Raw genomic sequence first — 16,956 nt, 5'->3', positions numbered from 1 at the left:
AAGTAGTCTATTTTCTTTCTCTATAAATTTGAATCTTGGCTGTTTTAAGATGTAATATTTCTCAGCCCCTGTGCTCTCATTGGTCCAACTGGAGATTAGACAAGAGGCAGCATTATCATGGGGCGATGGAAAAAGCGTGGACCAGGAGCCACGTGAAGATTAGCTCACCTGGGACACTCACCTGTTATGTGGGGCGGGATGGGTGAGTCCTTTTGGGGCTTAGTTTCTTCATTGATAAAGTTAGCATCACAGTATGCTTCGCAACGTTGCTGAGAGATAACTGATGTGAAAATACACTGTGAACTAGGTAGGCGGCATCATCCTGATTCATAGGTGAGGAAACCGAAGCTTAGCTAGAAAGTGGTGGTGCTGGAATCTATGTGCAGTCTTTCTGGTCCTGAAGCTCAGGTGTTTCTCAATTCTCTGAGCTGCACAGAATAACGTAATTTTCCACTGAGCTTATATATCATTGACCTTGATTGCGAACCAAGATTCTGCTGCCTTGGGCCACCCTAGCAGCTTTCCGCAGCAGACCCAATGGAGATGCACGTAGCCAGCCAGCAAGAACCAGGAGTCTCTTCTAGGCGCTCAGCTTTGCTGTCTGTGGCTTCTCTGAATGCCCAGGTGTGCAGCTGTGGGCCAGGTATCTAGGTCAGCTCTCCTCCAGCAGGTACTTTCCTGTCACTCAGTCCTTCCATCTCAAACCTGTTCGATGCACCTACTCTTCATCAAGGAAGGACACTCTCCGGCTCTGTTAGCCACTCGCTCCGGACTCGCCTTCCCACAAGCGCAGGACCACTCCCATCAGAGGCAGTCTCAATTTCTCCAGCTCTGACCTTGGTGATCAGATTCTAAAGTCATCCTTCCATTAGTCATATGCCAGAGCCAACCAACAGGTTCCATCCTGAGCGCAAAGGAGCCACAGCTGCAGCACTACTCAGCTCAGCACATTTGCCGAAGTGACTAGCTTCAAAAAACCAAAAAGCCCCAGGCCCAGGGCCTCCATGAAATGCTGTATTTGCCTTGTCAGGTAGGAGGCACTGAGTAGAGAGCTAGGGTCTGCCCTTGATTCTACGATGAAGGCAGCGCAAGGCCTCATGTGGTCCCCTCCCCTACTCTGCCACTCATTGCAAAATGAGTTTGGTTAGGTCTGTCTTCTAAGTTATTTTCTACAGACTTCTCTTTCCACCTCCCCATCCCACACATACCATGTTCTGTTTTTTTTTTTTTTTTTTTTTGGCGGTACGCGGGCCTCTCACTGTTTGGCCTCTCCCGCTGCGGAGCACAGGCTCCGGACGCGCAGGCTCAGCGGCCACGGCCCACGGGCCCAGCCGCTCCACGGCATGTGGGATCTTCCTGGACCGGGGCACGAACCCGTGTCCCCTGCATTGGCAGGCAGACTCGCAACCACTGCGCCACCAGGGAAGCCCCCCCATGTTCTGTTTTTATCCCCTTTATATATCTGGGTTTTATGTAAGATTTTATTCCAAAAAGAATTCCACTGCTGAAAAAAATGGAAAAACTCTGGGTTGGTTGCCTCCAGCTCTAACAAATAATTTAAGACTTTGTAAAAGATTTCTTTAAAAACCGAGCACCGTCCCTATGGTTGGTGTAAAATAGCGCTTGGTCATCGAGCATTCTACAGCTTTTTAAATTTTATTTGGAGCAGCAGATAAAGTAACAAATGCCACGGACATCTGTGCAGCACTCCTCGGCCTTCATGTTGGTTATTCAGTTGTGGTCCCAGCTGTCTCCTACATGTAGATCGTCGAGGGGCGCTCAGTAAGCAGAGGGTCTCAAGAGAGCCAGTGGACCGGGCTTAGCACAAAAAAGCAAGAGGTGCCTCGGTAAAGCTGCACTAACCTTTCAGTCAGGGACCCAACTCTTCATACACTTTCAGTCAAAGGTGTGTGTAGTGCCTCCTTACTGACTCTCCTGGGCGCGCGCGTGTGTGTGTGTGTGTGTGTGTGTGTGTGTGTGTGAGAGAGTGAGAGAGACACAAAGACAGGGCTTGGGAAGGAGGCAGAGAGAGAGTAAGTTACAGATGAAGGCACAGAGAGAGAAAAATATTCATAGAGAAATAAAGTTAGATAGAAACAGGCAGCCAGAAACCAAAGTGGGGAACAGGAAGATAGATGTAGATACAGGGGAGATAGAAAAATGGAAAGTCACAGAGAAACAGAAAGAGACGTGATCAGTTAAAATATCTGTTGGCTACAGCTTAAGAGGGACTTGGCAGACTTAGGACACTTATTAACAGAACACATTAGTGGATTGTATTTAGGTGATTTGAATTGAGAAACTGTGAAAAAAATCAGACAATTGGAGAAACTGGAACACTGACTTGATGTTTGATAATATTAACTTGATGTTTGATCATTTTTGAGTGTGTTACTGGGATCATAGTTATGGATTTTACAGAGTCCTTATCATTTAGAGACATCTTCTGAAACATTTATGAGTGAAGTAATTCAGTGTCTGAGCCTGCTTCCAGATAATGTGAGGGGAGCAGTGGGAGGGGACTTCCAAGATTGTTGAAGATGGGTGATGGGCACACAAAGGTTCCGGAAATTATTCTGCTACTTTTGTGTCTGTTGGACTTTGTCTATAATACGAAGTTAAAAAAATATTTGTTGAATGCTTGTCATGGGTCAAGCGTTGTGTGGGGAATGGGAGAAGGGGTGAATAAGACAGAGACAGAGAGAGACAGACGTGGAGATGGGGGGAAGGAGGGAAGGCAGAGGCAGACAAAAACCCAGATAGGCAAAGAAAAGAGAGAGAGGAAAGGAGTGAGTGCTTAAGGCCATGTGCATAAAACAGGTTTCATCTCAATGATATTGGTAAATTGACAAATGTCCCAGCATTCCTCGGGCCCTCCCAGGCTTGGGTGAAAACTTAAATGATGTAGACAGTAATCACCCACCACCAGCCAATACAGGGCTTCGGTTCCTGGCAACTCCTCCCGTACAGGGTTCCTAGGAACCCTCTGGGAGCTCAAGCCCAAGCCCACTTGGCCACCACGTGGTGTCCCCGGCTCCGCCACCTCTTTTTTAAATATATATTTTTAAAATTTATTTATTTTATATATATTTATTTTTGGCTGCATTGGGTCTTCGTTGCTGCATGCGGGCTTTCTCTAGTTGTGGTGAGTGGGAGCTATTTTTTGGTTGCAGTGTGCGGGCTTCTTATTGCGGTGGCTTCTCTCGTTGCAGAGCACGGGCTCTAGGCGCACGGACTTCAGTAGTTGTGGCTCGTGCGCTCTAGAGCGCAGGCTCAGTAGTTGTGGCGCATGGGCTTAGTTACTCCGCAGCATGTGGGATCTTCCTGGACCAGGGCTTGAACCCATGTCCCCTGCATTGGCAGGCAGATTCTTAACCACTGCGCCACCAGGGAAGTCCTCCCCTGCCTCTTTTGCTGCCCTTTGGCCTAGAGCATTGCCTGTTTCGGGCCAGAACCAGGAAATATTTGCAATGACTTATTGCCTTTTTACTTTACGTCCTCACCTCCCCATCTTTGTTCGATTAAAAAAACCTAGCACGCAAACCCAGGCAAGATGGTTCTTTGGGACACTAGTCCACGGGCTTCTTGGTCTGCTGGCTTTCTAAGTAAAGTTGCTATTCCTTGCCCCCCAGACTCTCTCGATTGATTGGCCTGTCGTGTGGCAAGCAGTATGAGCTCGGACTTGGGAGCATGGGCACCTCCATCCTTCCCTCTCACTGGGCACTGCAGCCTGTCCTGGGCACTGCCATGCCTACCGGATGTCACGACCTCTGGCAGGTTGTGGTTCCACTCCACACCAGGAGCTGCCAGCCCGGCCAAAGAAAATGCTAGAGTCCTCCGCATGACAAAGTGCTCTGTGGAGGAGAGGAAGGCGTCTCTCCACTCTAGCTCACAGAAGGCAGAGGAGAGGCAGAACTGGGCTACACTCTCTCCCCAGAGCCTCACATTCTTCACACCACGGGACTTCCCATGTCCCCTATTAGTGCTCTCTCCTCCGGGACAGACCTGAGTCCACGGGGCCGGGGAGACAAACCCACACTGTGCTCAGCGTCAACCCCCTTCTAACAACCAAGGCCACGTGGACCGCCTGTCAGAAGGCCTCCTTCCTCCCACGTTCCGTGGGCTCCAGAGGGCCTGCTCTGCCACTTCCCACCCCAGAATGTCTTGAGCTAGATGGAGACCGAGGTTGGCAGAGAGCAGATCCTCCAGCACGGGGTTATCAGGAAGTAGAATTCCGCGAGGGAACATATGCTGTCACATTCCAGGGCAGGGCTCCTCCTTAGCCCCAGCCTCTCCCTCGGAGTCTTCGTCTATTTAAATTCAAGGGGGCACTGTGAGCCTGCTGTAAGTCCATCCAGACTGACTGCTCTGAGTCCTAAGAGAGAGAGAGATGTATTTTCCAACAGAGGCAGCAACTTGCAGTGGTGAAGAAATGATTTTTAAAGCCATTCTCCTAGCACGTGGATATGTGCCAAGGGTACCTGGTGCCAAGGCATGTATTTCATCTTAGGTGTGGATGACTCCTCCTCGTCAAGCGGGGAGGGATGCTGGCCATGACTGAGTAGCATCTGCGCGGCACCGGGTCCTGAGCCCTTCACTTACGGGGTCTCTAAATAAGCGCTCCTTTCCCAAGCCCTACCCTTTCCTCTTACTTCCCACCAGGAAGGCCTCTTCTCAGGAAAGCAGGCAGGTCTTCTGGCTGCACTTATCCCAGGGGAATTTGCATTCTAAACCTTCTCTGTGCTGTCGGATGGGGATTCGGGAGCAGGTTTAGGGCTGAGGCCAAGAAACCTGACTGAGGGGTAGATGGAAACCAACTAAAGGCTGATTTACCCTAAAAAAGTGGGAGGCAGAGAAGGAAAACTTAACCTAGCTGTTGCTTAGCTTTAGTGTCTATTGAACATCTACTCTGTGCTAAGCATTATGCTAGGTGTTTTCACATCCTATGAGAGGAATATTATTATTTTAATAGTAATTACTATTATTATAAGAGCAACTAGCATTTATTGAGCATTTACTATGTACCAGGTGTTGTGCTATGTGCTCTACATATACTGCCTCATTTAATTTTCACAGTAATCCAATGAGATAGGTCCTTTTGTTCCCCCCATCTTACCAATGTTAAAGAGCTTTGGGGAGAGTAGTGTGTCCCAAATCCTGCCTGTGTCGATGCTCTTTGTTCCAGCCCTTCTGACTTAAGAGTTGAAGTAGGGAATGCTTGGCAATTGTGGCTCAGAGACTTTGGATGCTGTGCCTGTATAACTTTGAGAAACCTGTTATGAAGAGATTCTGATGCTACTCCTATTCTCTAAGGCGATGACTGAAACAGAAAAAGTTATAAGCAGCAGAAAAGCTTTCCCTATTGTAGGCAGAGCATGTCAGCCCTATTTGAGATACTGGGAACCCCCCGAGACAAGTAAACGCCTTATCCCTCTCATTGCCTAACCCACTGGAATCCCATCACCCTGTTCAGCCAGATGTTTCTGGACAACCCCAAATGGGGCTTTATGTCACTCTGTTGTGTCAGCGTTAAGATGGGTGTTGCCACCATTAGCCTCAGGTGTGGAGCTGGCTTGTCGGAGGTAACCCCTTACACTGGCATTTCTTGCATCCCAGCTTTGAAGGTTAAGGTTTACCTTTATATTTCACTCCACCCTGAATTCAGTGCTAGTTCCACTGTCAGACCTCTCCTCCGTTGAAGAGATTTTCCAGATGCATGGACATGGCTTCTAGACTAGCAGTCCCTTCCAGCCCTAGAAGTCTGACTCCCTCATCTTGTCTCCTCATTGCTCCCATCAGATTAGCCAGGGAGAAGTACAGGGTGTTATTAGAGACTCTTAAGGTTTCCTAAAGCTTGGCTACTCGAAGTGTGTGAGGTATGTTCCATGGACCAGCAGTGGCAGCATCCCTTGTTCAACCTCCAGAACTTCAGGCCCTGCTCTCATCTGCTGAACTGGGACTTAGATTTTTATTTTTTTTAACATCTTTATTGGAGTATAATTGCTTTATAATGGTGTGTTAGTTTCTGCTTTATAACAAAGTGAATCAGTTATACATATACATATGTTCCCATATCTCTTCCCTCTTGCGTCTCTCTCCCTCCCACCCTCCCTATCCCACCCCTCTAGGTGGTCACAGGGACTTAGATTTTTAACAAGATCCCGGGTGGTTCATAGGTATTAGAGTTTGAGAAGGACTGTGAAATCGGTGGTTCTCAAATGTGGCTGCACAGTGGAACCACCTGGGGAGTTTTAGAAAATACCAGCTCCTGGTCCCACCTCCCAGAGAGTCTCACTTCCTTGGTCAGGGGGCGGCTTGTGTAAGGGGTTATTGAGAGACCCCCAGGTGATCTCCATGTGCAGCTGGGGCTGAGAACGCCTGGCTTAGAGAATTGGGTGACACTGTCTCCTCATTATGTTAATGGAAGGGAGAGGAGTGGCCCCCTTGCCGGAGTTCTAGCGCCCAGGGCGCTGAGGCTGAACCCCTCCCAGGACTCTGACTCAAGGCCAGCCCCTCCTCCTTGCTACCAGCCAGGGAGGAGCAGAGACCCCTCTCTTTTGCCACAAACAAAGGGGGCCTCTTTGGCATCATTTCCTGGGAAGGTGGGAGGTGGGGAGCAGCTAGAATGCTTCCCTTTGCATGTGCCCAGCTAGCCACAGTCCCTGGAGAGAAAGGAGGAGTTCCTGGCAGTTCATGTGAAGGTCAGACACACTTGAGTGCCTTTCCTGCAGGGTGGGAAAGCAATGAAACGAGTTTGTCTTGGGCTGCTGCCTCGCCTTGCTCGTATGGGAAAAACAGAAGTTCCAGTGGGAGGAGCGAGGGGAGTGGGTGTTGACGGGCCTCCTGGCATCTCCCCAGCTGGTGAACCGGAGCCCTGACTAGTGCATTGCAGGAGTGACAGGCAGTCACTCCCCCTGCCCCCTCCACCCAGGCCCTGCCTATTCCCTGCATCCCTGCCGGTACGAGAATTCACTCACTGCAGAGGCCCTGAGTCCTGGTGGTTTCCTCTGCACAGCTATTTTGGGAACAGGAACTCAGATGTTTGGGTGGAAGAGGAGTAGCCAAGGGCCTGGAGGCAGGCAGGCCGAGGGGAGGGCCAGCAGCTCAGCTGAAATGACCCCAGTGCCCAGAGCAGAGGCAGCCTCCACTGGCCTCCTCGGGCACGCAGGCCTGGTCACGTGGCCACTGGGGCTGCTACTTGAAAGAGACCCCATTGTCCACGCCTCACGTTTCAAAGAACCAGACTCAAGGACCGACTTTATTTATTTGTTTTAAAGCAAGAAGAGGCTATGGCCAACTGCATTTTCAGCTCTGGAAGGGGCGTCTGTATAGGCACACAAGCCAGACAGACTTCTCCAAGTTTGTTTTTCTGACACGTTGGAAACCACACGATTCAGAGAAAATTCATCTCACATGCTGGGGCCTGCTTTCCTGGGACATGTCCAGTGACTGCTGTGTCAACACTGCCACATTCAGCAAGTCTCCCTCCCAAAGGGCTGGTGTGATTTGCCAAGGGAAAGACACAACCCAGCCCCTCGGGGGGATTGTGCCTGGTTCAAAGGGAGGGTAGGCTTTCAATTGGACAAGTCGCTGACCCCTCCAGAGGCCACCACTGCATCCTCCTTGGGTTCTCTGTTCCCAGACAGGGCTGCATTAGTGTGCGCAGCTGCTGACCGTCCTACTCTTACAGCACCTGGGGAGGGGATATCAGGAGGGAGGGGTGAGGCTGGAGGTTGAGGATGGTTCTCAGCGTCTCTGATTAACCGTGCTGGGAGGCACCTGGCATAGGAGGAAAGGGCTTTGGCGTCTCAGTGACCTGATGTGAGTGCCCATGCTGGTACATACTACCTGTTTTTCTAACACTTCCTCTGTGTGGAGACTTTCCAAGAAGGGTGCTGAGAAAGCTGCAGGCACTGACTGCAGTGTGGGGCATTATAGCTGCTCACTGGTTGCTGATACCTTTCACCAGTTTGTCCTTGCAGGCCTAGTGGGTAGTTCCAACTGTCTCATCAGCCACAGTTTGAGGCCAAATGCTCTCACGTTGCTTTCAGGAGACAAAGGACAGCCATGCCTTCAACCACGAATGTTTTGGATAGGGAATTTCACAGTCAAAACAGCCCTCCGGGAGCAAGAAGAACTACAGTCCTGCAGCCTGTGGAACAAAAACCCAATTCACAGAAAGATAGACAAGATGAAAAGGCAAAGGGCTCTGTACCAGTTGAACGAGCAAGATAAAACCCCAGAAAAACAACTAAATAAAGTGGAGATACGCAACCTTCCAGAAAAAGAATTCAGAATGATGACAGTGAAGATGATCCAGGACCTCGGAAAAAGAATGGAGGCAAAGATCGAGAAGATGCCAGAAATGTTTAACAAAGACCTAGAAGAATTAAAGAACAAACAGAGATGAACAATACAATAACTGAAATGAAAACTACACTAGAAGGAATCAATAACAGAATAACTGAGGCAGAAGAACAGGAAAGTGACTCAGAAGACAAAATGGTGGAATTCACTGCTGCTGAACAGAATAAAGAAAAAAGAATGAAAAGAAATGAAGACAGCCTAAGAGACCTCTGGGACAACATTAAACACAACAACATTCGCATTATAGGGGTCCCAGAAGGAGAAGAGAGAGAGAATGGATGCAAGAAAATATTTGAAGAGATTATAGTTGAAAACTTCCCTAACATGGGAAAAGAAATAGCCACCCAAGTCCAGGAAGTGCAGAGAGTCCCACACAGGATAAACCCAAGGAGAAACACACTGAGACACATAGTAATCAAATTGGCAAAAATTAAAGACAAAGAAAAATTATTGAAAGCAGCAAGGGAAAAACGACAAATAACATCCAAGGGAACTCCCATAAGGTTAACAGCTGATTTCTCAGCAGAAATGCTACAAGCCAGAAGGGAGTGGCATGATATACTTCAAGTGATGAAAGGGAAGAACCTACAACCAAGATTACTCTACCTGGCAAGGATCTCATTCAGATTCGATGGAGAAATCAAAAGCTTTACAGACAAGCAAAAGCTAAGAGAATTCAGCACCACCAAACCAGCTCTACAGCAAATGCTAAAGGAACTTCTTTAAGCAGGAAATGCAAGAGAAGAAAAGGACCTACAAAAACAAACTCAAAACAATTAAGAAAATGGTCATAGGAGCATACGTATTGATAATTACCTTAAACGTGAATGGATTAAATGCTCTGACCAAAAGACACAGGCTTGCTGAATGGATACAAAAACAAGACCCATATATATTCTGTCTACAGGAGACCCATTTCAGACCTAGAGACACATACAGACTGAAAGTGAGGGGATGGAAAAAGATATTCCATGCAAATGGAAATCAAAAGAAAGCTGGAGTAACAATACTCGTGTCAGATAAAATAGACTTTAAAGTAAAGAATGTTACAAGAGACAAGGAAGGACACTACATAATGATCAAGGGATCAATCCAAGAAGATATAACCATTATAAATATATATGCACCCAACATAGGAGCACCTCAATACATAAGGCAACTGCTAACAGCTATAAAAGAGGCCATCAACAGTAACACAGTAACAGTGGGGGACTTTAACACCTCACTTACACCAATGGACATATCATCCAAAGTGAAAATAAATAAGGAAACAGAAGCTTTAAATGACACAATAGACCAGGTAGATTTAATTGATATTTATAGGACATTCCATCCAGAAACAGCAGATTACACTTTCTTCTCAAGTGCACACAGAACATTCTCCAGGATAGATCACATCTTGGGTCACAAATCAAGCCTCAGTAAATTTAAGCAAATTGAAATCATATCAAGCATCTTTTCTGACCACAATGCTATGAGATTAGAAATGAATTACAGGGAAAAAAACGTAAAAAACACAAACACATGGAGGCTAAACAGTACGTTACTAAATAGCCAAGAGATCACTGAAGAAATCAAAGAAGAAATAAAAAAAAAACCCTAGAGACAAATGACAATGAAAACACGACGATCCAAAACCTATGCGATGCAGCAAAAGCAGTTCTAAGCGGGAACTTTATAGCTATCCAAGCCTACCTCAAGAAACAAGAAAAACCTCAAATAAACAATCTAACCTTACCCCTAAAGGAACTAGAGAAAGAAGAACAAACAAAACCCAAAGTTAGCAGAAAGAAAGAAATCATAAAGATCAAAGCAGAAATAAATGAAATAGAAACAAAATAAACAATAGCAAAGATGAATAAAAGTAAAAGCTGATTCTTTGAGAAGATAAACAAAATTGATAAACCATTAGCCAGACTCATTAAGAAAAAGAGGGAGAGGACTCATATCAATAAAATTAGAAATGAAAAAGGAGAAGTTACAACAGACACCGCAGAAATACAAAGCATCCTAAGAGACTACTACAAGCAACTCCATGCCAATAAAGTGGACAACCTGGAAGAAATGGACAAATTCTTAGAAAGATATAACCTTTCAAGACCGAACCAGGAAGAAATAGAAAATATGAACAGACCAATCACAAGCACTGAAATTGAAAATGTGATAAAATATCTTCCGACAAACAAAAGTCCAGGACAAGATGGCTTTACAGGTGAATTTTATCAAACATTTAGAGAAGAGCTAACATCCATCCTTCTCAAACTCTTCCAAAAAATTGCAGAGGAAAGAATACTCCCCAGCTCATTCTATGAAGCCACCATCATCCTGATACCAAAACCAGGTAAAGATACTACGAAAAAAGAAAATTACAGACCAGTATCACTGATGAATATAGATGCAAAAATCCTCAACAAAATACTAGCAAACAGAATCCAACAACACATTAAAAGGATCATACACCATGATCAAGTGGGATTTATCCCAGGGATGCAAGGATTCTTCAATATACACAAATCAATCAATGTGATACACCATATTAACAAATTGAAGAAGAAAAACCATTATGATCATCTCAATAGCTGCAGAAAAAGCTTTTGACAAAATTCAACACCCATTTATGATAAAAACTCTCCAGAAAGTAAGCATAGAGGGAACCTACCTCAACATAATAAACCATATATGACAAACCCACAGCAAACATCATTCTCAGTGGTTGGTGAAAAACTGAAAGCATTTCCTCTAAGATCAGGAACACAACAAGGATGTCCACTCTCACCACTATTATTCAACAGAGTTTTGGAAGTCCTAGCCAGGGCAGTCAGAGAAGCAAAAGAAATAGAAGCAATACAAATTGGAAAAGAAGAAGTAAAACTGTCATTGTTTGCAGATGACATGATACTATACATAGAGAATCGTAAAGATGCTGTCAGAAAACTACTAGAGGTAATCAATGAATTTGGTAAAGTTGCAGGATACAAAATTAATGCACAGAAATCTCTTGCATTCCTATACACTAATGATGAAAAATATGAAAGAGAAATTAAGGAAGCACTCCCACTTACCATTGCAACAAAAAGAATAAAATACCTAGGAATAAACCTACCTAGGGAGACAAAAGACCTGTATGCAGAAAACTATAAGACACTGATGAAAGAAATTAAAGATGATACCAACAGATTGAGAGATATACCATGTTCTTGGATTGGAAGAATCAATATTATGAAAATGACTATACTACCCAAAGCAATATACAGATTCAATGCAATCCCTATCAAATTACCAATGGCATTTTTTTTTAGAACTAGAAGAAAAAATCATAAAATTTTTATGGAGACACAAAAGACCCCGAATAGCCAAAGGAATCTTGAGGGGAAAAAGCAGATCTGGAGGAATCAGACTCCCTGACTTCAGACTATACTACAAAGCTACAGTAATCAAGACAACATGGTACTGGCACAAAAACAGAAATATAGATCAATGGAACAAGATAGAAAGCCCAGAGATAAACCCATGCACCTATGGTCAGCTAATCTATGAGAAAGGAAGCAAGGATATACAATGGAGAAAAGACAGTCTCTTCAATAAGTGGTGCTGGGAAAACTGGACAGCTACATGTAAAAGAATGAAATTAGAACACTACCTAATACTGTACATAAAAATAAACTCAAAGTGGATTAGAGACCTAAATGTAAGACTGGACACTATAAGACTCTTGGAGGAAAACATAGGAAGAACACTCTTTGATATAAATCACAGCAAGATCTTTTTTGATCTACCTCCTAGAGTAATGGAAATAAAAACAAATCTAAACAAATGGGACCTAATGAAACTTAAAAGCTTTTGCACAGCAAGGAAACCATAAACAAAACGAAAAGACAACCCTCAGAATGGGATAAAATATTTGCAAACGAATCAATGGACAAGGGATTAATCTCCAGTATATAAAAATAGCTGATGCAGCTCAATTAAAAAAAAAAAAAACCCAATCCAAAAATGGGCAGAAGACCTAAATCGACATTTCTCCAAAGAAGACATACAGATGGCCAAGAAACGCATGAAAAGCTGCTAACATCACTAATTATTAGAGAAATGCAAATCAAAACTACAATGAGGTATCACCTCACACCAGTTAGAATGGGCATCATCAGAAAATCTACAAACAACAAATGCTGGAGAGGGTGTGGAGAAAAGGGAACCCTCCTGCACTGTTCGTGGGAATGTAAATTGATACAGCCACTATGGAGAACAGTATGAAAGTTCCTTAAAAAACTAAAAATGGAATTACCATATCATCCACAATCTCAGTACTGAGCATATACCCAGAGAAAACCATAATTCAAAAAGACACATGCACCCCAATGTTCATTGCAGCTCTATTTACAATAGCCAGGTCGTGGAAGCAACCTAAATGTCCACTGACAGATGAATGGATAAAGAAATTTTGGTACCTATATACAACGGAATATTACTCAGCCATAAAAAGGAACGAAGCTGGGTCATGTGTTGCGATGTGGCTGGATCTGGAGACTGTCATACAGAGTGAAGTAAGTCAGAAGGAGAAAAACAAATATCGTATATTAACGCGTATATGTGGAACCTAGAAAAATGGTACAGATGAACCAGTTTGCAGGGCAGAAATTAAGACACAGATGTAGAGAACAAACGTATGGACACCAAGCAGGGGAAGCGGTGGGGAGGTGGCGGTGGTGGTGTGATGAGTTGGGCTATTGGGATTGACATGTATACACTGATGTGTATAAAACTGATGACTAATAAGAACCTGCTGTATAAAAAATAATAAAATTCAAAAAAAAAAAAAAGTGGGGAAAAAAAAAAACCCAGCCCTCCAGACACCAAGTACAGCAAGGGAGTTCCTTTTCTTTCGCTCCCTGGAATAAGTTCCAGTTCCCCTGGACAGCAGAAAACTTCATCCAGTTCATTTCTAGGGTCAACTCAGGATCTACAATTTACAATTTGGTCCCAGAATGACACGGTGGTATTTTGTGCCTCTCCTGGTTCTACTAAACTGCTGGGCTTTAGGAGCAGGCAGTGAGTGATGATCTGTGGTGACCTGCTGGGGGTTAGTAGGTAGCAGCCACCTCCTTCTGCCCTGCTTTGGGTGCTGCGTGGAGGGTGGGGTGGCTCCCCCATACAGGTGGACAGGATACTGATAGCCTTGCTGAGGCATGTTGCTCATGTAATTCATACTCTGAGTGTGGCCTGTGGGTGATCTGGTCTCCAAAAACTCGCTTAGAACCAAATCAGTCATGCCTACCTTTGACCCTCAACACATAAATTGTGCTCCCTTTTGGTGTGTATCTGCGTGAATTACCTCATTCACCTGGAAGCTTCCAAGGCAGCATGCTGGCTCTTTCCACGGGGGGATTTGGGACCATGGGAGCCTCCCCACCACACCACGGCTGGCGAACGTGCTGCCTGCCTCCCTCCTCTCCTCTGTACCAGCTCCCTTACACCCTGCTGGCTCCAGCAAGGTACCTGGGTGAGAGTGCCACCTTGGGAAACCTCCAGAAGAGAAGCAAAAGGCCTTCCTCTTCTCTCTCAGCTCTCCTTAAACCTCATGAAGAACCCTCTTCTATTTCTCCTCTCTCTGAGGATGATGGTGATGGTGATGATGGTCATGATGATGATGACGATGTGTGTGTGGGCAGTGAAACACATGGCTTCTCATTCTTGATCTTTAAACTCTGCCCTCCTCCAGTCAAGCAGAAGGAAAACCTGGTTTTTTCCCCCTGACACCCCTTTGGGGTCTGTCCAGTCTCAGTCTCAGAGCTGTGTTCTTGTTTGGAGGTCCTAGCAGGGGAGCGCTGTTGCTCATATACCCTTGATTGGATAAGGGTTCTCTTCCTTCTGGGAAGGTTGTCCTCTTTGACCAAGCACACGGCTTCAGGAGGGAGGCACATGGAGCAGTGAGGGAGGAAGGGGACAGCCATCAGATCACCCCCACATCCTCTTTAGGGTCAGGGGTTCTATTCCCAGCGCTGGAGGCATCTGTGCCTCAATGGATGTTTTTGATTTTAGTTCCTGGTTGGTGGAGAGTCCCAATAAGAAGCCACAGGGCATCAAAAAAGGGCACATTTAATTAATATGTCACGTATCAACCAGCCACAGATATGTAATTTTTGAGTTAACTGGTTTCAGTTCTCCTCTCATGTTGTCCACTAGCCACCGGCAATCATCTTATGGTGTGACTTTGGACACTTCGCTTCAGATCTCAGAGCCTCAGTTTTCCAAGGCTGGATCATATCTAAGGCCCCTTCCAGCTCTAAACTTTTAAAATGCTTGTGTTTGGGATTCTGTGTACTGAGCCCTGACGTCCATGTGAAGTACAGTGAATCCTCGTCAGACTCCAATTTCTTTAGGAATGGAGGGGAGGTCTGTTATAGGTTCAGTATCATCCACTGTTAATCCAAAACCCCACGTTAGCCTTTGGTTTTGATCTTATGCATTAGAACCGCGAACAAGCTGCAAGACTGACCTATTTGAATTCTACCTGTCCCTTCCCCTTCTATCTTCTCAAAGACATTCTAATTTGATCTGTAATGTGGCCAAAGGGCAGACAGTAGCAGGGAGGAGAAGCCAGAAGCATGAAAAAGCCCCAAACTGGATCATCCACCCCCTGGATAATGGGCAGTTGCCTGAACAGTATGCTCAATGAGCACTCATTTTCCCCCAAGCCAGCCCCTGTCCCCACGCTGCAGTGGCTATAATCTCCATGGCAAAATGCATAAAACTATCAAGCTCCTTAGACAAATTCTGCCATTCCTAACTCAGTTCACAGCAGGCTAGATTTCTGAAACTGAGAAACTGGTTAATTGTCATTTGGAAGTAGCAGAATTTAAAATACCTTACCAAGGGACTTCCCTGGCAGTCTAGTGGTTAGGACTTCGTGCTTCCACTGCCGTGGGCCCAGGTTCGATACCTGGTGCGGGAACTAAGATCCCGCAAGCTGCATGGTGTGGCAAAAAAAAATAAAAAAAATAAAACCTTACCAAAATGCCAGTCTTGGTAGGGGGGTGGCAAGGACTGTGTTTTCTGCAGTGTAGACAAGAAAAAGCAACAGAAACTTGCATGAATTTTCACATTTGCCTCCATAATTGTCAGTGTCCTTGTGTGAAGATCTCTTAACCTATGAAAGTACCTGACTTGTAGATATTGTTGAAATCCTACATGACCTCCACTGGCTTCTCTCTACACCGTGATCGTTTTTTAGGCGGTGGGGGTACTGATCCTTGCTAACCATAATCTCTGTGCATCTCATTTTGCATCCTTGAGGAAGAAAATCTGATTGGTTCTTGACCAGCCAGTGGATAGGCTGTCTTTGGGTCAGATGAATGTATGTTCATTGCCTGCTCTACCCACAGTCCTTGCCTAGGAGAGACTGCCCTATGTACCTTAAGACTCTAACCAAAGGTACCTGGACTGGGAGTGGACATCTGAGCCGGTTGGTGCTTGTAAAACTTTTGGGCTCCGTGGTAAGAGACTAGACCAGTCACGTGGCAAGGTCCTTCCCCACCACAGACCCTGTGGCCTGCATGTGGACTGCATGAGTCTCTGAAGGTCCTTCAGGCTCCAGTGTTGTATGTCTTTCCTAAGCCTAAAGGCTCCTATGGTCTCTCAGACCAAATCCCAGCAGGGATGAGGACTCAGCGAGACAGAGTGCCCGCCTCAGGGTGGACGGGTAGCCAAGAGGCCCTAAGCCAAGATTGAGATGGTGGAGAGGGCCGGGGGGTTACAGGAATGCAGAAGGATCAGGGGCCAGGACTGTGTCAACTGTGACCCTAGGAAGGGAGGGAAAGGCAAAGACTAGGGCTAAAACAGGTGTCACTTAGTGTCCTGGCAGGGTTGGATATCTGAATGCTTCTGGCATATGGAGTTGGGTGGTCCCTGTCTCTATCCTCTGATTTTGCTTGGGGCTGGGGAACTTCCAGGGGAGAACACTCAAATCCTGCCCACAGTTGGCGTTAGGCTCCCACCAGATGCCCCTTACCTGCTGGTGTGCCCAGCTTCTGCCTGCTGTGAGTGTTGGCTGCTAATGGCTCATAATTTGTTTCCTTCTCCAGAGGATTGCCCTGAGGTTACACATTCCACCTCGAGAGGCAGCCCATGACTGACTGATATGGGGGCACAAAAGGCCAGCTGCTGGCTTTAAAGTGGGACCAAAGTTATGCTGCACTTCATCCTCCAGAACAACCCAGGGGATCAGGCTGAGGCTTGTCTCCAGTGGGGACGACACCCAAGCTTAGCTTCTTCCTTGCCCCATCCTGCTCCCTCCATTCCCCTTCTCCCAAGACTTTCCTTCAATAAATTGTGTGCCTTTGAATTTCTGTTTCAGGGTCCGCTTCTAGGGATACCTGCCTAAGTGACATTTTGCTGATTAATACTTGCATCTTAGAAATTCTGTGGGTCCCACCTTTTTATATCTGTTTCTTTCATGACTTTGGGATCTTTCATTCCAACAAGGGGGATCCAATATGGTGAATTTATTAAGACTCTTAAGGAATAATGGAACCACTGCTCTACAGGGTAAATTCATATAGAGCAGAAAGGTTTTCTGGTGTTAAGGAAGGT

At 45.7% G+C, this 16,956-nt stretch overlaps 1 long non-coding RNA gene across 1 annotated transcript in view; it reads left to right on the top strand.

Annotated features, from left to right (window-relative positions):
* LOC137232305 (uncharacterized) overlaps positions 1-16,748 on the top strand; it is a 106,571-nt gene extending 89,823 nt beyond the window's left edge. The window contains exon 3 of the long non-coding RNA XR_010946958.1: positions 16,449-16,748. This is a non-coding gene — a long non-coding RNA (uncharacterized lncRNA). The remainder of the gene's footprint in view (positions 1-16,448) is intronic.
* Positions 16,749-16,956: the final 208 nt, after the last annotated feature.

This window comes from Pseudorca crassidens, chromosome 10 (genome assembly GCF_039906515.1).
Source record: "Pseudorca crassidens isolate mPseCra1 chromosome 10, mPseCra1.hap1, whole genome shotgun sequence".
NCBI lineage: Eukaryota > Metazoa > Chordata > Mammalia > Artiodactyla > Delphinidae > Pseudorca > Pseudorca crassidens.
The sequence above is the reverse complement of the archived record's forward strand: the minus strand, read 5'-3'. Positions and strand labels throughout refer to the sequence as shown.